This window comes from Heloderma suspectum, chromosome 3, assembly GCF_057233095.1.
Source record: "Heloderma suspectum isolate Gila_16-S chromosome 3, 16-S_ref, whole genome shotgun sequence".
Taxonomy (NCBI): domain Eukaryota; kingdom Metazoa; phylum Chordata; class Lepidosauria; order Squamata; family Helodermatidae; genus Heloderma; species Heloderma suspectum.
In genome coordinates, this window is record NC_139460.1 from 212,699,044 (window position 1) to 212,721,798 (window position 22,755).

Below are 22,755 nucleotides of genomic sequence, written 5' to 3' on the forward strand. Positions count from 1 at the left end.
CTCCACACACACAACCCTCACCTGATGTACAGTCAGCTCGTGTTCATGTTGAGCATAATAGTGGGAAAAAAGAACAACGCAGGAAGAAAAGTCATCAAAAGAATAAATAATAGTTGAGCAGATTTTCCTGAGCAAGGAATGGGTGCTCTCTGGGTAAAATCCCTTAGAATACACTGGTGAAAATGGATGTCTGGCTAAAAGCATTTGTAATATTGTGCTGCCTAAGTTCTGGTACAAATAATTTGAGATGAGTCCTGATCTTAGCATCACCTTGTATAAATCTCTCCCATTACATCCTAGCTTGGATCCCATTTTGGGAGCGTGCCTATTCTCAGGATCCCATCAGCTGGTGAGAACATCTGGATTTTCTCTGGTTCCATAAGAAACAAAGGAATGGATGTGCTTCATTGGTTTATATGGGGCAAGGAAAAAGAGGCCAGTAACTGCATTGAATGTCACTGGGATGCATTGGGAAAACTTGGTCCAGGGCCATACATCCCCATCTTGGCTGTCTGGAAAATGGCCCCAAGACCCATGATACAGTTCTGAAGACAGCAGGTTTAACTCTGAACATTGCCTGGATGGGAGATCACCTGGGAACCATGTTAAAAGCCACTGTAATTTCTTTAGGAGGAGGTCAGGGTACAAGTGAAATGAATAGATAGATTGACAGATGCATGAATAAATAAATAACTACAAACCTGAGCTCAAATAATATCAGAATTTCAGCACCCCAAACAGCTTGTGAGCCCTCACGGCCTCCTTAGGTCACAAGGCTGCAGTGACAGTAGAAGTAACAATGGGCCAAAGTCTTATTCAATGCAGATCTGACAGGTACAGCAGCCCTGGGAGTCTGTAGACCAGGGATCGGCAACTTAGTGTCCTCTCCAGATGTTTTGGATGACAACTCGCATAAGCCCCAGCCAGCAAGGCCCATAGACAGGAACTGTGGAAGATGTAGTCCAAACCATCTGGAGGACACAAGTTCCTAGCACCCTTCCTTCAGCCACTGTGTTTCTTGCTCCTCTGTCCCTTATGTTCCCTATGTCCTGGGATCGCATCCGAAACCACACGCTGCTCCACACAGCTCCTCCTGTCTTGAAGGTCTGTGTGGGGCTTTATTGGACTAAATGGATAAATTCCCTTTCTGCACAGACTACAACGATTCTGGCAGCTTCTTTGACCCTGGTTATTTATTTATTTGCTTGCTTGCTTGCTTGCTTGCTTGCTTGCATTTCTATACCACCCCATAGCCGAAGCTCTCTGGGCAGTTTACAGAAGTTAAAACATTAAATTCAATATAAAAAGTTTAAAAGCCATTTACAAAAAAGCACATAAAAGCACACAGACAATATACACAAACAACATATAACTAAAAACAACACTGAACTATCAGTCCTAACTAAAGACACATCCAGGACTGATTAAAACTCATCATGTGCTGCCAAATGCCTGGGAAAAGACATACGTCTTAAGCTGGTGCTGAAAAGATAATAATGTTGGTGCCAGGTGGACCTCATCAGGGAACTTGTTCCACTGACGGGGAGCCACCACTGAGAAGGCCTTCTCCCTTGTTGCTGCCTTCCAAGCTTCCCTTGGAGGAGGCACTTGGAGGAGAACCTTGGATGCTGAATGTAGTGTATGGGTAGGTTTGTTTTGGGAGAGGCGTGCCATCAGGTATTGTAGTCCCAAGCCGTGTAGGGCTTTAGGTTAAAACCAGCACCTTGAATTGAGCTTGGAAGCATATAGGCAGCCAGTGCAAGAGGGCCAGAGTTTGGATCTTTTGGTCCCCATTATCAATCTGGCTGCTGCACTTCATATGACCTGCAGCTTCCAAACCATCTTCAAAGGCAACCCCACGTAGAGTGCATTGCAGTCATCTAACTTGGATGTTACCAGAGCATAGACAACTGAAGCCAGGTTATCCCTGTCCAGATAGGGGCATAGCTGGATCCAAAGTTGGTAGAAGGCACTCCGTGCCACTGAGGCCACCTGAGCCTCAAGTGACAAAGATGGTTCCAAGAAGACCCCCAAGCTTCAGACCTGCTCCTTCAGCGGGAGTGCAACCCCATCCAGAACAGGTTGAACACCCTCCATCCAGTCAACAGAACCACCCACCAACAGCTCAGTCTTGTCTGGATTGAGTTTCAGTTATTAGCCTTCATCCAGTCCATTGTCGCAGCCAGGCACTGATTCAGCGCATCCACAGCCTCACCTGAAGAAAATGAAAAGGAGAAATAGAGCTGCATACTGATAACAACACACTCCAAAACTCCAGAAGACTGCACTCAGCAGTTTCATGTAGATGCTGGATAGCATGGGGAACAAAACTGACCCTGGTGGAAGCCCATTTTGGAGAATCCATGGGGCTGAGCAGTGTTCCCCAAGCACCACCTTCTGGAGCTGATCCTCCAAGTAGGAGCGAAACCACTGCAATGCAGTGCCTCCCACTCCCAGCTCAGAGAGCCGTCCCAGAAGGATACCACGGTTGATGGTATCGACAGCTGCCCAGGGATCAAGGAGAATCAACAGGGTCAACTAGTTTAGATGTTTGTGAACATTTTGTCCCAGCTCAACCAATCAGTCAGACATTTCATGACCTCAAGCACAATGCAATATACATGGAATATATATTGGAGCTGGGTCTTCCTCTCACTCATGTGCTAGTTAAATCTAGTGCATCTTAACGTAAATGCAATATTTAGATTTCATTTCTGTCAAGCTCACCTCATGATGTATAGCCCTAGGGCTGCGTTTCAGTTTTCTGATGCAAGGATGCCTCTTAAAATTGTGCTGTAGGCAAATGACTTTGAATACATCCTTACTCAAGATTATTTAGGGCATGCTGGCTGGGGATGGTGGGAGCTGTAGTCCAACACAACTGGAGGGCACCAGGTTGGGGAAGGCTGATTGCAGGTCATAGATGCATGTGTGTTAGAGCCACTGAAGCATCTATGTTTTCACTGAGCGAAGGGAGCCAGGCTGGCAGGGGTGCAAGATCGATGCCCCAAAAGCCTTTGCTTCACACAGTCTGAAAGCATACCCTGGGAGGCCTGTAAGGGTTAACAATGGTACTTCCATTGAAAGCAGCAAGGGCACATCTCCCCCTCCCTCCCCAAAGCCCTCATACAAACAAGCCAAGAAAAAGGTCGATTTAGACCTTAATGCAAGGCAGAGGGGCAGAGGGCTCAGCATCTGACCTTGAGGCTCTGGTAATGATTTAACAAGACATTCGTAAACCTGTCGCATGGGTGTGTGTGTGTGTGTGTGTGTGTGTGTATGAGGTTCTTGTTCCCTGTTGCAGGGCAGCTCCAGCCAAGCACTTTGGGGTGGGGGGAGAGGCAGAAGGGCAAACCTTCACCATGTACTTGCAGTCTCCTCTGTCCTGCTCCGTGTCCCTCCACCTGGCCTCTCTTCAGCCATCTGCTGTGGCTGGCTGGTTCTATTGATCAAATGCCACTCAATAGCTCATCTTCCCCCAGCTAGACCAGGCAAAGCCAAGGTTTCAACCTCATTGTCCATTGATAAGACCACGGGGGCTGCTGCCTTTAAATTTATCACTCACTACTCCTTAAAAAAAACAACAACTAAGCATTCTTCATGAGTTTCCCCGTTCTTTCTCTCCATTTTAATGCACGGGTATTTCATCATTTGGCATAATGACTTTCAAACACAATTCTCTTTTCTCTGGTCATTCTAGGTCTGCCCCATCATTCCCTGAATGAATGATGGCCGTCCGCCTCCCTCCCCTCCCCTATGGCCATTTTGCCGCAAGTTATTTCTTGTAACTCGTTGCCTACCTATCCCATCTCACTAGCAATTGCTTTTCTGTTTTGGAAAGTATAACTGCTTCTGAAAACAAAACACATTTTCTCTTCTAAAAGAACTAAAGATATCTGATTATTTCAAACTGATACATCATTTTCCACAGAGGCATCAAAGCAGTGAACATAAAATGCAACTGCATCAAAACAACAATCAATGCAACAATCAAAAGAACACAATACAAAATGAATCAGCAGTAAAAACCGCGCACCCTACTGTGTGCTACAAACCATAGCTGGCTGGATCACATGTTATGGAAAGCTGGTGTGAAGAGATGAGTTTTAAGAAGACGTCTGAACCTCAGAACTGTGGGGGCCTGTCTGATGTCCACTGGTAAAGCGTTCCAGAGGGTGGGTGGTGCAACACGAAATGCTCCACTGCAAGGCCTCCTTAGGTGAAACTCAGGAACATGTAACAGAAGGGCTCTCCCTGATGATCGCAGAGACCGGGCAGCGACATAAGGGGTGAGGTGCTCCCTAAGGTGACCTGGTCCCAAGCTGTTTATGGCTTTATATGTTAACAACACACCTTAAACTTGGCCCGGGAGCTTATTGGTAGCCAGTGCAGTTCTTTTAGCAAGGGTGTAGCTTACGGTTGGAAAGAGGCCCAGTTAGCAACCTCGCTTACTGTACAGAACATACTGTGAAATAAATGACCCTGTGCCTGCAGGACAACGCCCATGTGGAAATTGTGTTTACTGTAACAATACTCTTGCTCTACTCCATGGGAATTATTTTGTTGCTGGACTCAGTTCTATCACCAATGTTTGTTTTTCTATATAATCTTAATATGCTAGGAGAATTTGTTGTAAGGCTTAGAACTGGATGGCAACTATATGCTGCTGATAAGTGATTTTTATTCCCCTCTCAGACCCAGTCAGTGGAGGTTGATGGCTCTGGTTTTGGTAGGGCTGTGAACCCATTCCAGGTTCCAGCCAGAACCAGCCAGAAATCTAAAGGAGCTATCCAAGGTGCTGAACCATAGCCCCAATATAGGTTCAGCACCTTGGACAGCTCATTTAGAGTTCTGGCTGGTTTTGACTGAAACCCAGAATAGATTTACAGCCCCACCGAAATCAGAACCACCAGCCTCCCCTGGATCCAGTAGTGGTGGAGGTTCTATGAACAAGTGCATAGAGGCCATCCTGGGCTAGATGGCAGCAAATGGAAGCTGAACCTAGAGATCAGTGTTGTAGTGGAGCCAGGGCTCACAGGGGCAGTGCTGGGACATTTCAATTAGCAGGAATGGTGCAATTGTCTGCCACCCCCTCAGGCTTTCCTGTCCCCTCTGAACTTACCTGCAAGCCTCACAGTACTTTGGGAGAAATGGATTTTCCCAGCAACAATATATTGTTGTGAGCTATCCCTGTTGCAATGCGAAGTATTTTGCAGTGGCTTAATTTTGAATGGGTAATTAAGACCCATTTGGTTTACATGAGACCTGCTCCTGGCAGAGATGAAAAGGGCTAGAACTGGTTTGTGATGTGGATCAATACAACTGCCTGCCTTTTTTGGACTCTCCTTGGGGGCGTGGCTATGGGGACTGTCATGATGAGTGCCTGCACTTCATAACTGAGCACTACACCACTGCTAGAGATGATGGGTGGTGTGTGTGTGTTCAATGTAGTCTAGGAGCAGGATGTTTGCCTGCTCTAGAAGGAGTTACTTTCCCCCTTGCTACAGGAGAACAACATTCCATTGTCATTTTGTTTGTTCCATCCTGGGTGCCTCAGTTCAAACCAGTTTTCATTTTGTTTGAATGTAGTTAAGAAGACCTGGCTGCACGGGGCAAATCACACGGCAAGTTCCCACTGTAACCCTCTTGTTATGATGGACAAGGGAGGAGCCCCACCTGTTGTGCAGAGTGTGGGGTGTCCAGAGATTGTGAAATACTAAATCTTCCTCCAACTCTAATCTAATCAAACCATAGGGTGGCCAGGTATCCTCCGTTACAAAGCACAGTCCTCTATTTGAAGGGCTGCCAGAGGACTGTACTCTATTTTGAAGGCATCCTCTATGTGAAGGGCTGTCCAGTCCAAGTCCGGTTGAATGATAAGGGGCCATCCGAAGGAAGAGCCGGGCCTTGGAGCTGCCCATCAACAGCACCTGGGCCGCATCCTGAGCCAGGCATACAGCTCACCTGGTCACAGTCTTCCACACTATGGTGAGATGGACTGTACTGCTATTTAAATTGTAATAATTATTTCTAAATTTTCTTCTTCACATATAAGTTAGTATATGGAAATTTTTATGCAAATTAGGGTGCATATTTAGACAGAATAAAGTCCAACAGCTCTCAGCATCCCTCCAGCCAGCCATGCTGGGAATTGTAGGACTTTTTCCTGCCTTAACATGCATAGGATCGCACTCTTAGTATCCCCTTCTTTGGTGATACATGGCCTTTTTTTTTTTTTTTTGGCACTTCACAAGTGGCCAGCCTACTGTAGCACTTCTTAATTGGCTGTAGGAAATCTGAGATTTCAAGCACCTCCTTCCAGAAGTACTTCACACTATACTACAAGCCTCTCTTTGTTAAGCAGTCATTTCTTCTCTTGGAAGTCACCCTTCCAGGACCAAAATTCCTATACACACTGCAAGCTTCTCCATGCAAGCCTATGATTACCCTCACACACCAGAACCCCCCTCAGTTCCCTCTCTCCTTGGAACCTCCCAAAGACCTTGCTTCCCCTACACCTCTCCTTTCCCCTCCCTGAAGTATGGGAACTCCTGGCTGGTCATCCGCCTTCCACCTTGGATCAGTGCTCCCTTCTCTGATGATTGGACAGAACATAAGGAAGGATCAGCAGGAAGGATCTTTCACTCTCTTTAAATCTATTTTCCTGCTTTTCTAGACTCTACTGCAAATTTCTTCTCCCTTCACCTTCTCCTCAGAAGCTGAAGTTACACTGCCACAACACTCACCCACAACCCCTCCTTCTCTTTTCTCCCCATTCTAGAGAAGCCTTCAGTAGGTAATCAAACGCTATTCTGTTTTATTTCCTCAATAAAAGTTCATTTCTGAAAAGCTTTGATCTCATTGCTGTTGCTTCCTTGATGACCTTATGTGAACACTCTACTGCCTTGACCAAACTATTCCAGTTAGGCATGCTTGGCTCCCTTGTGCGTTGGCTAGAGTGCTAGTTTCTGGTCCAGCTCTACCAGACAGACAGCAGCCTGTCTCCCAGCAGAATAGAGCCAGGGTCACCATGTGAAATGGTCCCCCTGACACACCTTTGAGCTTAATGTCCCCACAATCTTTTGTGTTTTGGAAGGGCTTATATTCCCCAAACATGGGGACGTGCTCTGCAGGAGAGTTTTAGAGATGTATCTCCTGAGCAAGTGTGGTAACCTCCTGAACGAGCAGCCCAGGCATGCAATTTGGAGGGTAATGCTAGACTTGGCTTTACTCCTGGATGTGCACAGTATGGCTATAGATAGGGGCACCTTTTATCTGCTTGGTCTGTGACACCAATGGCAACCTCTCCTTGAGGACTGGGATCTGGCCATTGCCAAACATGTCTTCTCTGATAAGGCAATATGCTCTATGTGGGACCATCCTGGAAATGCCAACAGGGCACCTGTACCATGCTGACATATGTTCAGGCTACAGTTCTGTACACATTTACCTTGAAGTAAGCCCCAGCCCTCTGAAATCAGTAGAACTTACTTTTGAGTAAAGAAAAATACTTAGAATTGTGCTGTCAGAGTGTTACTTATGTTCCCTGTTACGTACCAAAAATTATAACCTTGTATGAACATACGTAACAGACTAGTTAGTAGCTATCTTCTGTATCTATTGCTCTAGCTATGCTTGATTTGTTAGGGCAAATTTTCTAGAGTTGCTCTTCTATGAGTGATAAACAGGGTGATTTGGGCAAATGTTAAATATTTACCGATATTTGTTTCAGCTCTAGTCTTAGTTTGTGATTGCAGCAAAAAGAGTAATAGCCCCAGTGTTGAATCAAAGCTTCTGACCAGCCTCTACACCCAACTTCGAAGTCAGCCAATTCTGAGCTAATTTCATTTATTTTTTCCCCATTTATTTCATTTCTATACTGCCCAATAGCCAAAGCTCTCTGGCTCACAAAAATGACAACCCAAAAACACATCACAAAAACATAATATAAAATCTTTAACATACAAAATTTAAAAACAATTCAAAACAGCTATAAAAACAGGTACAATAAGATACCGAGACCTGATAAAAACAACTGACATTAAAACCCTCATCACATGCCGTGAAATGCCTAGGAGTAGAGGAAAGTCTTAACCTGGTGCTGAAAAGATGACAATTTTAGTGCCAAGGGCACCTCAGTCTTGTCTGAATTGAGCTTCAGTTTAGCCTCATCCAGTTCATTGTCACAGTCAGGCATCGATTTGGGCATTGGCACATCCAGAGCCTCACCTGATGAAGATGAAAAGGAGAAATTAGAGCTGTGTGTTGTCACGATACTAATGACAACATGGTTCAAATCTCCTGAAGATCGCACTCAGCAGTTTCATGTAGATATTAAATAGCATGGGGGACAAAACTGAACTCTGTGAAACCCCACACTGGAGAATCTATGTAGGAGGCTGAGCAATATTCCCCAAGCACCAGCTTCTGGAGTGGACCCTCCAAGTAGGAGTGAAACCACTGCAGTGCAGTGCCTCCTACTCCCAATGGACACAATCACCCCAGAACTCCTGGCTGGTCATAACCTAGAAGGGGCAATATCCCAGCTCACAATCAATGTCCTGAGTATGTACTCCCAGAAAACTACATACCTTGCCATTTGGATGAGCAGCCAAATAGCCTGAAAGTGCTCCTTACCAATGGCCCTGCTAGCTGAGGATGATGGAAACTGTAATCCAACACATCTGGAGGTCATCAGGTTGGGGAAGACTACCTTAGCGGACTATCTACTCTAACTGATTGACTTGGACTGTTCTCATGGCCAGTGAGTCCCATCCTAAATAGCTACTGCAGCACATCAAGTGAAAAACAAAGAAACAAACCTCTTCACCCTATACATTTCTGTAGATTACACAAAACAGTAGGCGAGTTTGATGACAGACTTCCCATGCTCCTACTGTGGAAGTGAATCCACTAAGAAATTGTCCTCAATATGGTCATTAACCTGTCTATTAAGTCTTCTAGGTTATGAGCAGATGTTTCTCCATCTTCCACAATAGACTCTGGCCTCCTTCCATGTTTATACAAGTGTCAAGTGAGGCAGATTCCTGCTGGCCTCATCACTAGCCAAGGTTTCTGAAAACAGAACTAGATGTTATGTGGGCAAACACATGTTTGTTGGTTAATGGTGATGAGGGGGCAGTAGGCATTTGCAGAGAAAAGACTTGCCAATTCTCCTTGGAACCTTTCTGCACTTGCCAATTCCCCTTGGAACCTTTCCCTGCTTGCCCATTCCCCCACCCCGCTCCACACACATACATTAGGTCAGGGGTGGGCAGAAGTCCAGAATACCTGGAGATCTAACTTCTGCCCACCCCTGGCCTAATGTATGTGTGTGGAGCGGGGTGGGGGAATGGGCAAGCAGGGAAAGGTTCCAAGGGGAATTGGCAAGTGCAGAAAGGTTCCAAGGAGAATTGGCAAGTCTTTTCTCTGCAAATGCCTACTGCCCCCTCATCACCATTAACCAACAAACATGTGTTTGCCCGCATAACATCTAGTTCTGTTCTCAGAAACCTTGCCCATTCCCCCACCCTGCTCCACACACATACATTAGGCCAGGGGTGGGCAGAAGTTAGATCTCCAGGTATTCTGGACTTCAACTTCCATAAGCCCCAGCCAGCATGGCCAATGGTCAGGAATACCAGAAGTCCAAAACATCTGGAGATCTACTTTCTGCCTACCCCTGCATTAGGCAGAGAGAGGTGACTGGCTCAGGCAACAAGTAATGGAAGGGCAGCAAGTTGTTGATTATTTCATCTATTATTATTGTGTTTATACTGCCATGTAATGGTAGAGATGCTCATGGGATTTGCTGCCTCGGGTGTCAAAATAAATGGACAGGTCTTGGGTACTATGCACCTTAACTAGGGGCACCATTTGCTGCTTCATCTCAGCCAGCAAACAGTTTTGGAGTGTCCCTGCACATAGATTCATCTGCTGAGGAGCCCTTCTGCATTCAAGAATTCTCTACATAACACACTGAAGGTTGTCTACTTTTTTCTGGTAATGCCCCTGTGATTTTAACAGCAGTGAGACAGAGAGAGAAATTAGCAGCAGCATTTCCCATTGCTGATCCTTCATTTTGGGAGAAACTGATTTTGTTGAATTTTTGCCTTGCCTATGTATATGCATAGATTCTGGGGCTGTTCACACAGAAAGGCAGCAAATAGTGAATTAATTAACTCATGATTTGCTGCTGTATGTATGCTGGGTGTGTTCTATAGCCTTTTTGAATATTCAACCCCCAATCGGGCCAGTTGGGGGTTGCTATGTGACATTTGAACCTGGACGTTATAGATTAATCATCGGTTAAACAATCCTCAGTTAACATAACTACTAATTATAGGTTAACTGTGGGTTATTTAACCAATGATTAAACTATAGTGTTTGGGTTCAGATGTCATGTAGCAACTTTAAATTGGTCTAATTGGGGGTTGAATATTCAAAATGGGTGCAGAACATGCCCAGTGCACATACAACAGCAAATTGTGGGTTAATTAATCCACAATTTGCCACTGTTATGTGTGAACCAGGTCTATGACTTGCTCTTAGGTAATCCGTGGCAGCCATGAATATGGTTGGCAGCTGAAATGGCCTGGCTTCCTCCTGTGCACTATCTTGATCTGTAGAAAATCTTTTCATGGCATGAAGACAAGCGTTGCCATCACCTGATTCTGTCTGCAGATGGAGCTGCTATTAAATGTACAGGAACAAGGGCTGGTTAAAAAGCTGGCAACCCTAGCCATGAATGTCGGCTCTAATTCAGTGACGATGCAGAAATGGGACTTGGTGGTGCCAGACAACCAGAGGAAGAAGGGGAGTAAATTTAGAGGTGTATGAATACAGCTGGCTATGTAGGACAGGAGCACAGAAGAGCTGCGGCACTGAACCAGTGGCTGTAAGAACAGCAGTCACGGCTTTTGCCTAGCTGATGTGTCAGACACGTCCATAGAGTGTAGTGACTAATTGGAACTGAAAGGGAAGCAGGATAGTCTCAGGAAGGGGCACGTTGCAGGCGCTAACTTGGCCATCTACTTTCTAACCTTTTGACCTTAGAGATGCTGTTTGGGAATCAAAGTTCATTCATTGGGTTAAAGAAGAAGAAAATGGTCCTTTCTCTCTCCCCCCGCTTCATTTTCTTTTATGCCCCCTTCACCACTGCCCTTCATGGGGAAACCCTTGTTCAGCACTACCAGAAAAGGAGAGTTCAATTAGCTCAGTCAATCGTCAGGGGAAGAAAGGGGCACAATGTGTGGGCCTCATTCGGGGCCTGCAGTGGCTTTGAAGACACGATTTGCTCAGCCTGGGCAGAACCAAACAGATGCTAATTCACCTGCAGAGTGCGGCGTGGGCTGAGTAAATGCTTCTCTCCGAAAGCAGCGGATGGTTGACCAGGCTTGTCTGAATTGACAGAGTGACTACCCACCCCCGGGTGTGTGAGAGAGTGCTAGAAATCCATTCATTTCTCCTTCTCTCAGTTTCTCTCTCTCCCTTTTTCTTTCTGGCTTTCTTTTTCATTATGTTGAATGATGATGATACAGTCACTCTTCCTTTTCACCCTTCTTTGTTGACGAGAAAGGAAAAAGATGGCAGCCAAAAGAATACTGAGAAACCCTGGTTGACCAGAAACTCTCACAGAGCATTTGTGGCTCAGGACAAGATCTTAGGTCAGACTCTGCCCAGCCAGGTTTCTTATTCCCCTCAGTCTTTCCCTCACACCTGCTGAAGTGTAAATTTGGCCTAGTTCACCCAGAGTAGATGGGAGAATAGACCTGTTCTTTGACACTGCCACTTTTGTGGGCAGATGAGGGACTGCATCATGAATGTTGCTCTAGATTTAAACTCACACACAAGTCACTGCACACAGACAACTAGATGCCATGGATAAAAGGTCCATCTTTGCCTGGTATGTTAGTTCTGTTTGTGCACAGGCAAAGCTGGCCCTACCATTAGGCAAAGTGAGGTAGCTGCCTCCTGAGCTCTCCCAACATGGATAGGTTCAGGCTGCTCAAGTAATTCCCCTTGGGTAAATGGAGTAAAAGGGGAACACTGTGTGTGTTTGTGCATGTGTGTGCACGCGAAGCATTCATAACTCCATAGGAGATAAATGCACCTTACAGAAAACATTTATCTCTGGCCCTGCCTTAGTTCTTTGGGTTGGGGGGGCTCATATCTTTGGCCTTATGGGAAGAGGAGACAGACTGCATAGTAGTATGAATTATATTTGCACTTTCTAGTGATCTAAAATAAAATGCTCCTTTAAAGTCTGTTCTGTGTGAGTCTACATGCCCTCTCCAGTGAGGAGAAAATTACTGGGTCTCAGAGCCCATGTCCAGAGGGTCTATAATTCTTCATGTGCACCTAGTTTTCTGATCAGAAAACTGAAATTCTGATTTGAGTAAATGACTGTAAATGCACATAATTTAGAAACATTGTTCTAGAATAGTTGTCTGTGCATGTGTTTTTTAAAGGAAAAAGCAGAATACAGATTCTCATCTGAGATTAGCATAGTTGAGAGGAAGGCCTAGATGAGGCACAGAGAACAAGAGGCATGCAAGGCATGGACTGTGGTCTATGGCCAGGCATACAGTATTGCAGAATGAACACTTCTTAGGCCCTCTTCACTGGAACTCATCCAAATGCCTTTTCTGTTTCTCAAAGTCTGTAGAAGAGCCCGGTGAGATATTTCAAGTTTTTCTTTACAAATATAAAATACAGAGATTTGCTTCCCCCCTCTTTTTTTTTTTTTTTAATAATGTAGATGCTATAATTTGTCTGCTCTTCCAGCATCCACTATACATAGTGGTAGCTGTATTCCTTCCTCCCTCCTTTTAGCAGAAAGTCATCTATGTAAACAATGGTTCCCCTAACACCCTGGGAACCATTTTCTGCCCATGTCAGGGAAATTGTCTGTCCTGTTTCCCAACCCCACTCTGGGTGTAGCAAAGTCCAGCTGGCTCTTCTAATGCTTTTCATCATTCACCTTTTGCTCATTATCACAGGTGTGTGTGTTGTGTGTGCTGTGTGTGTGTGTGTGTGTGTGTGAGTGAGAGTCCTGTTCCACTGTGGATTTGGTAATCCCTTGTAGGCAATGTGACATGAGGCCAAATGGCAACTGAAGCAGTTCTGGGGTAGAGCAGGTTCAGAACCCCCAACAGAACTAGAGGCACTGACTTAGGGGCTGTGGGCTCAGATTCAGTACCATGGATAGCAATCCTACAGCTAAAGTACTGACAACTTGCCCTAGCACTGGCTTAGAGCAGCGGACAGGGTTTTGTAGCTAGGCTAGGAGACTCCTTCTGGGAGCGCCACCTTCTCAAGTGCTGCATCTCTTTCTCTCTCTCTCTCTCTCTCTGTGTGCGCGCGTGTGTGTGTAAGGGCCAGTGTCTTTTCCCACAGTTGCTGGCTTCTTCTGGATGGTGAGAGTCCGGGGAGTGAGGAATTGGAGAATGCTCCCCGGGGCATCCCTACTCCCTGGAGGGGTCCATGGTCCACTCCTTGGAGTCAGAGGACAGAGGCATTTCTTGGGGATTGAGTGGCCAGGGTCCAGGATCTAAGGTGGAGGGTCCCATTTGTGAAGGACTGGGAATTGGTTCTGATGACTCCTCAGAACTGCTGGTGCTGGAAAACTCAGTCCCAGATGACTTTCAGTTCTGGACCATAACAGAGAAGGGGGGTGGGGGGAGAGATGCTTGTAACTGCTCAGACCCCTGAAACAGAGCCCCCCCCCCAATGTCCTATGTAGAGGAATGTGCTAGAAACAGTGTCTATCACTTTAAGAGAAGGAAGCTCTCGGAGACAGAGGTGGGGACTAGAGGGAATAGGATCCAGGAGTTCCAGGCTAAGACAGATGACTGCAATTTGTTCCATAAAGTTATGTTGATATTTACAGTATTGAATAAAGCACATTCATCTATCCTAACTTGCAACTCCCTGATCATTTTCTTCTATCCCTCACTTCCTGACAGTGAGAGCTTCCTTTTTTAATGTGAGAGACACACTTTCTAGTACGTATCTCTACATAGGACACTACAAGAAAGGGAGGAGGGGTGCTCTCTCTCTCTCTCTCTCTCTCTCTGCTCTACCATTAAAGGAGGAATACAAACATACCATTGTCTACACCAACCCTCCTACATTTTTGTACCCATCTGTTCATGGTAGGTATAGACCCAAGGAAGTGGTATCCTCTGCAATTAGATATGGGTAAAGAGGGAACTGTTTAACAGAGAAAGAAATTCTCCAAGGGCAATCATAATAGCCAGTCAACCAACCAGCACCTCTTCTTTTCCTCCCCCCACTCTCTCTTTGGTTTCCTTTTACTTGATATGAATGAACTTGGTAAAAATCTCAAGCTGAGAATTATTAAGCGCTAATTAAGGAGTAACAATTGAAAGCAAGAACCCACTTCTGAAGCTTTCGGTCTAACCTTCTGCATTTTTAAAGGGCTCATTCTCCATAGTTGTAAAGATCTTGGATGACACCCAGCCTGGAGTGCTACCTGAGAGAAAACAAATTTCAAGCCACATGCTTTTGTGTCTGTTAAGTTTCCATTTGGAGCAACTGTGTTCACTTCTGGGAATCGAAATTTGAAGGCAGCTGTGATAAACTGGAAGGAATTCAGAGCAGTTGTGGTTTCACATTGTACAATATTTATCTGAGGGAAGGGGGGGCCAACTGGCAGCCCATGGGCTGGATGCAGCCCCCCAAAACAACTTGATCTGGCCCAGGTGGTCCTACCAAATTAAAGTATAGTAAAAAAAAAAAAAGGAAAAAAAGTCCACAATTTCCTTGATAAAGAAAAAGAAAACTGTTTTCAAATTTTAGGAAATAGAGATATATCCCACACCTTAATATCACACCTCTCTTTTGTATTATGTCAATAAACATGTAAGAACATAAGAAGATCCACATTGGATTAGAACAAAGGCCTAGTTCATCGATCTGTTCCCTCAGCAGCTGACCAGATGCCTCTGGGAAGTCCACAAGGAGGACATGAGGACAATAATATCCCCCTGCTATTGTTCCCCAGCAACTGGTATGCAGAGGCATCCAGCCTTTGATACACGAAGTAGCATATAGCCATCAGGGCCAGAGGCCATTGATAACCTTATCCTCCAAGAATTTGTCCAATCCCCTTTTAAAGCTGTCCAAGTTGGTATCCATCACTACATCTTGTGGTAGCTTATTTCAAAGTTTAACTATGCACAGTGGGAAAAAGTACTTCCTTATTATCTCTCCTGAATCTCCCACCATTCAACTTCATTTACATCTGTATGTGATAGTCTACCTGAGCACAAGTGTTCCATGGTGACCTGACCCAGCAGCAATCTGGATACTGAATGATTCAGAAGAAAAAGGGTCAGCTGAGTCTTGAGGGCTAATAGCACAGATCGAAGAGGCACTGGATTTGGGGTCCTGACACTGAGCTTAAGCCCAGCAACCAGGGATCTCTTAAGCCAGATGCTCCTAAGCCAGGACCTCAAAAGACTTCAGACCCCTAGCCTGGTACTACCAAGGGGCCAGTAGTCTCAACTGGAGGCACCTCACACCCCACTGAGACAGCGAGTCACCACAGGCACCAATGCCGAGTGAGAGGAAGTCGAGAAGGGATAGAATGCCAAGGTTCAGATCAACAGGGCCATCTATCCTGGCAATGTGTCCTGACATTAGCCAATACACACATCTGATCTTTGACATGGTAAAGTCAATGGGTTGGCCTTCTCAGTGGATTTCAGCACTCTGAGGTAGTCGACGCATATCCAATATACATTTAAGGTGCAATCCTATGGACGGTGCCCTCGCCGCTCAGAAGCTCCTGAACCCTGGGGCTTCCAAGATTCCTATGCCCCTGCTGAGCTGAAGTCAGCAGCGGGGAGGAGTGGTGGAGACTGTCTTCACCTTTCGTCCTGTCTTTCCTGATTTTTTGCTAGACAGGCTTTTCAGCCCGTCTAGTGAGGGTGCTTCTGAGTGGGAGGGAAGGAGGCTGGAGGAAGCTCAGGATAACTATCCAGTCCCCTCCCCTCCCCGCCCACCAGAATGCCCCCTTTCTTCCTCCTCTTTAGTCGCTTTTCTGACCTCAGAGAAGCAGCTGGTGTGGTTCTTTCTGCACCGATTGCTAGGGGGAGGGGTCTGGGGTTGGATCACAAACTCCCCCTTCCAAGGGCTTTCCTGAACCATCCTATGGTCCCTTGGATGCTCGTCCACAGACCATAGGATCGCTCTCTTAGAGATATACAATTTCCAGAAATTTTGAAGCCATGGGGGGAAAAAAAGGTTTTTCCAGAAAAATGGAAATGTTGGGGAAAATATGCAATATTTATTTCTTTTAGTAGCCTTTACAGATCTAAAGTCACTTTGTTACTTTAGGAACATCAAATACATTATGTATAACTTGGTTTGCTCATACCATTATCATGAAAACTAAAAGCATTTAGAATTTAACTAATGTTGTTAATTTGTAATCATTGTCTGAATAAACTATACTTTTCAATATGCCAAACGCGATTTTATGAGTGAGCCAGGTTATAGATAATACATTTTAGGAACTTCAGCATAAACATCTGAATTATCCTAGAAGCCAGAAGAGGGAGGAAGAGCTGTAGGCAGCAGAAGGCTAGTGTACAGCATCTGCTCCTGTTTGAGAGCAATTAGTTGGGGTGCAGTTTAGGGAACTCTGGCCTGAAGGAAAAGATCTTGAGCTCTTATTTTGCTGGGAAGACTCTCTTACTTATTAGGAATGGTAATTAAGAATATTTAAGGAACCTTTCAACAATCTCCACCTGTTATTTGAAAAGTGACATTTTAGTCTTTTTTTGGTAAATAATTCCCCTTAACAAACATCTTAATTTTTGTTTGTTTATGTCTCTTGTGGTGGAGTCAATCCCATGTCTATACAATAGGAACCAGGCTACTGAGTTTCTTTTAGGTATAGAGGGGTTATTTTGGTAGCCGTGGTTAAAGATTTTATAGCTGAAGCAGCATTCTCTAATGGTGAGGTCTAATTGGGGACTTTATTAAAAACGATGGCAGTGAATTCCATGCCTCACAGTTTTTTTTTTTTTTTTTAAGAAACATAGATGGGATAACCCACATGTGGTTCCACAGCATGCAGAGGCAGTTGTGGGATAACATACAGTGTTTCTCTCACATGTGGGTTTAAGGACTACATTCATTGACTGCTACATCTAACCAGAACAAGCCCAGAAACAGAGGACTCAAACTGTCAAGAATGCACATTTTCTTCACATATTATGATATGGTGACTCTAGCTACATATTGGGAAACTGAGCCTGACCGGAGAATCCCTAAATGTCTGTTAGTAAAAGATACATTAGATCAATAATTTTAATAAGGAATAGAGGGAATAACTATACTGGGAAACTTACAGAGAAGATGAAAAAACATTTTCCCCATGGCTTCAAAATGTTCAGACACTTTATGTTTCTAGTCTTCCTACAAATGTCATAGTTTTTGGACACCATTTTGGAGGAGTAAAAGCCAAAAATAAAAAATATTTATTTTATTTGTTACATTTATATCTTGCCTGTCTTCCAAGGAGCCTAAAGTGGCATACATGATCCTCCTCCTCTCCATTTTATCCTTACAACAACCTTGTGAGGTAGGTCAGGCTGAGAGTCAGTGACTGGCCCAAAGTCACCCAGTGAGCTTCATGGCCAAGTGGGGGACAGGAACCCTGGTCTTCCACGTCCCAGTCCAACATCTGACCACTACCATACTGGCTCTCAAACAACTTGTTTTAAACACTGTATTCATCATTCTAAAAGAAAAGATTTCATAATCCAAAATTGTTCAATTTTCCCATTTTTTCAGAAAAAAAGCAAACGAAGTTCCTTGGGGGAAAAAACATGTCCTTTCTCTCTCTCTCTCTCCCGCCATCCTGGTTTTTCACCTGGGCCTTCTAACTACAGTTACTGAAATGTTTGTTCGTTAAGTATTTGATGTAAAGTTTATGAATATTATATTATGTTTATGCACTGAATTGTTATTGTTTTCCTATTCAGTTGAAATGGTATTCATTTTTTTGGTATTTTTTGTATTATTGTCTTTGTTTTGGTATGTTGTTGCTAGTTGGAGCTTCCTTTTTGGAAGGAAAGGTGGGGTACAAACATTAAATTAAAGGACATGGTGGAGCAGGGGAGGAAGAATCTTGATCAAATCACTTTTCAGAGATTTTCCTGGACATAACACCTGTGGAAGCATTCACCAGACTGGTTTAGGATGTCCAAATAACTCATCTTGGACTTAACCACATACAAAAAAACCCTTTGAATTAGCCTTTAGATGCTTCAGAAGAAGAATAGAAGATGTCATAAGGCAATATGAGAATGATTCATTAACTGTTGTTATTCTATTCCTTGCTGGCTGTGGGGAGGGAATAATGTGACAAATGAATAAACACCATCTTGAATTAATAACAGATGGATCCCAGAACTGTTTTATTCCAATGCATTCTCTCTCCCTTTTAGAGATCACATTTAGCTCCCCGCAGAACCTGGTTCTGAAAAAAATCCAAACCTACCCCAAACTGAGCCTTAAAAATGGGGGCCCCCAATCCAGCAGAAGCTAGACATGCTTAAAGTTCCATTGACATCAATGGGCCCTAAATTAGTTGTGACTGGTTTCAATGGGATGAAAATGCAATGAATATTCTCAAAACTGGAGCCATTGTTTTGTAGATACCCAGATAAAGAAATGAATAAATACCTTCCCTTTCTGCCCATTTTTCATGTGCCATATATTCCTTCTGCTTTTCATGTTGTTTTATAGAATTTTGTCTACATTTCATGTTATAATACGATTGTGCCTTTCCATTTGTCTGTCCTGGACTGGAGAGAAAATTTGTGGAAGTCTTTAGGAACAACTGTTCCATGAAATATCATGCAGCCCCTAAGTCTGTGCAAGGTTTTATGTGAACAGGTGCTGAGATACTGCAGGGATAAAGAGCTGGTGTTTGAGATGTTATTATAATCACTTTAGTTATTGGTCTTCAGTGGCCTAGAAATCCTTCACATTGTGGATCCAAGTTTGTCTTTCCAATATAGTGAGGGAATTTTCCTTCAGGTTCTCTTCTTAAAAGCATGACCCTTGGCATCTGTCTGGCTTTAAATCCAGTGTTGTTGTAGCTGGCGGTCTTCACTATAGGCTGTTTCCCCTTCTGCCGGAACGCTGCCCACATTGTATCTGTCCAGTACACTATAGGCACAGAGACCCCTCCCAGACTTTGGTTTGGAGAGCGGTTCCATGCCTCTTCACCCTCCCTGCACACACTCTCCAAGTTGAATGGCCTATTAGGGAGCCCCTTTGTGAGGTAATTGGATTTCTCCCCTTGTTAGTTTGCAATGAAAATGTCATCTAGATGGAGGGAGGCGCCCATTCATCTCGAATTAAATTCAGTCATCTCTTCGGTGAGCTGTGAAACTATTCATGCGGCAGCAAGCAGCTGCAACAGGAGGTGCCCTTGACAATACCTCAAAGCTGCTCTCCAAGCAAAGCCCACTTCATTCCTGTCAAGTCAGATCCCAAGAAATGACAGCCTGCCTCATATTCAGTATGGGAGTCCTATCATGATTGCCACATTTTTCATTGATTCTGACTGTACGCCAATGGGGGCTGAGAGAAATCTCACCTCTGCCATGAATTCACTAGATGATGGCCTTACACAAGTGATATCTCGGGCTCCACACCTCCCGTCTACTATATGGGAATAATAATACTGTCTTACCTTATAGGGTTGTTATAAGGTTTACAATGAGATAATGTATGTGAGGAACTGTGATCAGTCTAAAGTACTTTATAAATGCTAAATATGATGTACAATATGCCTGCCTATTGTTGACGGGGCCCCTTTTGGTGCAACAGCTTTTCTTAGTTTGGGGTAGGGAAACTTTTTGGGCTGTGGGCGCATCTGGAAATTTGAGAAATGCCCTGGGCACTGCCACAAAATGGCTGCCATGGGAGGCATGACAAAGACCATGTGTTCTGCCCCAAAGACTGAGCATAAGGCAGAGGTGAGGTCTGAGCCTCAACACACTAAACAACTCTTTGTGCCCACAGGTTTCAACGCTGACAGAAACCTATTCTACAACAATCCTAGCTGCCAGTAAGAAAAAATATCTGTTTGTTTTTTTAAAGGGGGAGGGGTGGGCACCAAGAAAGGTGTCCAGGGGCACATTGGTGCCCATGGGCACCATGTTGCCTACCCCTGCCTTAGTTTATAGGGTATCACCTGTGTATCACTCCCATGATGAAAATCATAATGTCAGAAGGACTAACCCCATTATCTACTGATCGTCATACTGAATGTATCCCCCTACTTCCTGAGTTCTGAACACCCTGCATTGTACTCTAGGTATTATTATTATTATTATTATTATTATTATTATTAAATTTGGTTTTGTCAAGAAATCAGTTTTCTTTGTGAGATTTAGTTGCCTGTAAAAACTCCATTTTGTGAAGATGGGCCTGCATGCACTTGTTAAACCACCTGCGTGCGTTATCTTATGCTGCTCTGGTCTCTGGGCCTTTCAAGGCCAGAGCAGAACTCCTGCTAATTAGACAGAATGTTTTCAGCTAGGCAGCTGTGAGAACTTTCCACACCCCTCCCCAAAAGCCTGAAGAAATTATTCAGCCAGCTAGTGACTGGCTAAGGAGGCTCACCTCTGAAAAATTATTCAGCCAGCTAGTGACTGGCTCACCTTACACTTGTCAAAGGCTTTTGAATATAAAACAAGGGGGGCTAGAGCTGTTTTTTTTAATCTTTGGTTTCATCTTCATTTTGCTTTTGGCTTGTGACTCTTAGAATCACAGTCTGGGGCCCTGTCCTGTTTGAAGACCTGTGCTTAGGTAAAGTAAAGGGCAGGTCTAGGTAACTTTTGTTATTTTCTGCCTGAAGTATTGTTTCCAAATGTACTCTGGTTCTTACATGCCTGTTATACCCATTTTCCCCTTCCCCACTGTAAATAAACTTAACACTTACTTCAAGTGTTGTGTGTAGTTCCTTTCAAGTAAGCCTTAGTATTAAATTCAGAGCCTTCTACTTTTTTTTGCTACTGTTTAAGGTTTCAGGACTGGACTGCCAGCTTTCACAAGCCCTAGGGCTGTCCTGCAAGATCTGAGAGTTCCTTGGCTCAGACCGAGGTAGACTTAAGGAGTGGCGGCAGCCTAGTTGGGTAATTGTTTTTCCCTGCCTACACTGCTGGGAATGAGAGCAACCCCCTCCCTCCCTTCACAGCTTTATACCCCCCACCTCCACCAAAAACGTGGCACTCAAGGCAGCTAACAGTAAGAACTGATGAATCCCCATCTCTTTAGTGAACACTAAGGGGAAAGGGGCTTTCACATCCTCTGCACCCCAATATAAACTGGTGTAATAACCATTTCCTCTCCTTATTTCTTTTCTTCTGTGAATAGGGGTAAGGTGAGAGGGAGGGGAAGCTAGGGTTCTTGAACAGAGAATTCTCAACTTCCTCACCAAACTATAGCCCCCTTCAGAAGTTATTCGCCCCACGTATTCAAAGAACGCATGGAAGTGGGGGAACTGGGCTGCATGTGCCCCCTGTCTCTCTGCTGGCTCCACTCCTGAGCACCACGTGCCAAGTTGCAGGGTCTGAAGAAGGAATCTTTACTCGTTCAGCTGAATGTGCTTCCTGTAATTAGGTACCCTGCTCTATTGGAGTATTTGATGGTGGGGAGGATTCTAAATGTGATCAGCCAAAGGCATGAAGATCCTCTCCTTCAGACCTTCCCACGCACCGTGTGAAGGCGAGAAGTGCAGCCTGTAGGGATGGGGTTGGTAAATAAGATATTCAGTATGCCTAACCCTCTGTCCTTCCACTCGTTCTTTGAACATATGGGGGAATAACTTCTGGGCCAATCTACACTTACGGGTTTTTCCGCTTCCAATGAGGTTTCACCGCCCGTCTTTCACATTACGCAGTACCTGCCTTGAACTGGAACTGGAATTTCCTGCTTCCATGCTCCTGCTTTCAGTACCCTGATATCCCGGTATTTCCCCTTAATGTGCTCTGATTTTCTGCCTTCGCTACCGTATCTGGTCATAGTCCCCTCCCCCGCCTGTCCATACACGGCGGTGTTTGTACTTCCCTCCTGTCCAATCACAGCTCTTGACAGCCCCATGTCGTCTTCCTGCTACTGATCGCATAGCTTCCTCAGCACTCAAATGTTTTCTCAGCAACAAGCAAAGGGCTGGATGTGTGCGCACTTGTCTGATCTTGGAAGCTAAGCAGGGTTGGCCCTGGTGAGTAGTTGGATGGGTCACTGCCTGAGAATCAGGCTTCCTGCCCTGAGCAGAGGGTTGTTCTATCACTTCAAATGAAACTAAGTTTTACCCCCTTCTATCCCCTTCTTCAGCTTTAAAAAAAAAAATTAAGGCGTTATCTTTGAAGAATCGTGGCTTCTCCGTGATTTTTTTTTTTTTCTAAATCAGGCATGATCTTAGAAGATTTGAAGATTCTTACGTAGCCTATCATGGCAAAAGACAGGGACGCAAATGGCATAGCGGCTGCCATTTGCATCCCTGCCTTTTGCTGTGATAGGCTACATAGATACTTACGTAGCCTATCACGGCTTGGCGGGGATGCAAATGGCGGCCACTACGATGGCTGCCATTTGCGGCCGCAGCAGCCCAGAAGAAGACCCGGAGCTGCCGCCAGGTAGGTCCGTTCCGGGGATTTTGGGGGGTGGTGGGGGTGGGGTAGACCGTTCCGCCACAGACTC

General features: G+C 44.8%; 1 long non-coding RNA gene across 1 annotated transcript; it reads right to left on the minus strand.

Annotated features, from left to right (window-relative positions):
* Nucleotides 1–1,169: 1,169 nt before the first annotated feature.
* LOC146350714 (uncharacterized) lies at nt 1,170–22,080 on the minus strand. Its single transcript, XR_014788871.1, has 3 exons — nt 21,963–22,080; nt 8,096–8,229; nt 1,170–2,215 (listed from the first exon to the last, which is right to left on the minus strand). It is a non-coding gene; the product is annotated as an uncharacterized LOC146350714 (long non-coding RNA).
* Between the last annotated feature and the right edge of the window lie 675 nt (nt 22,081–22,755).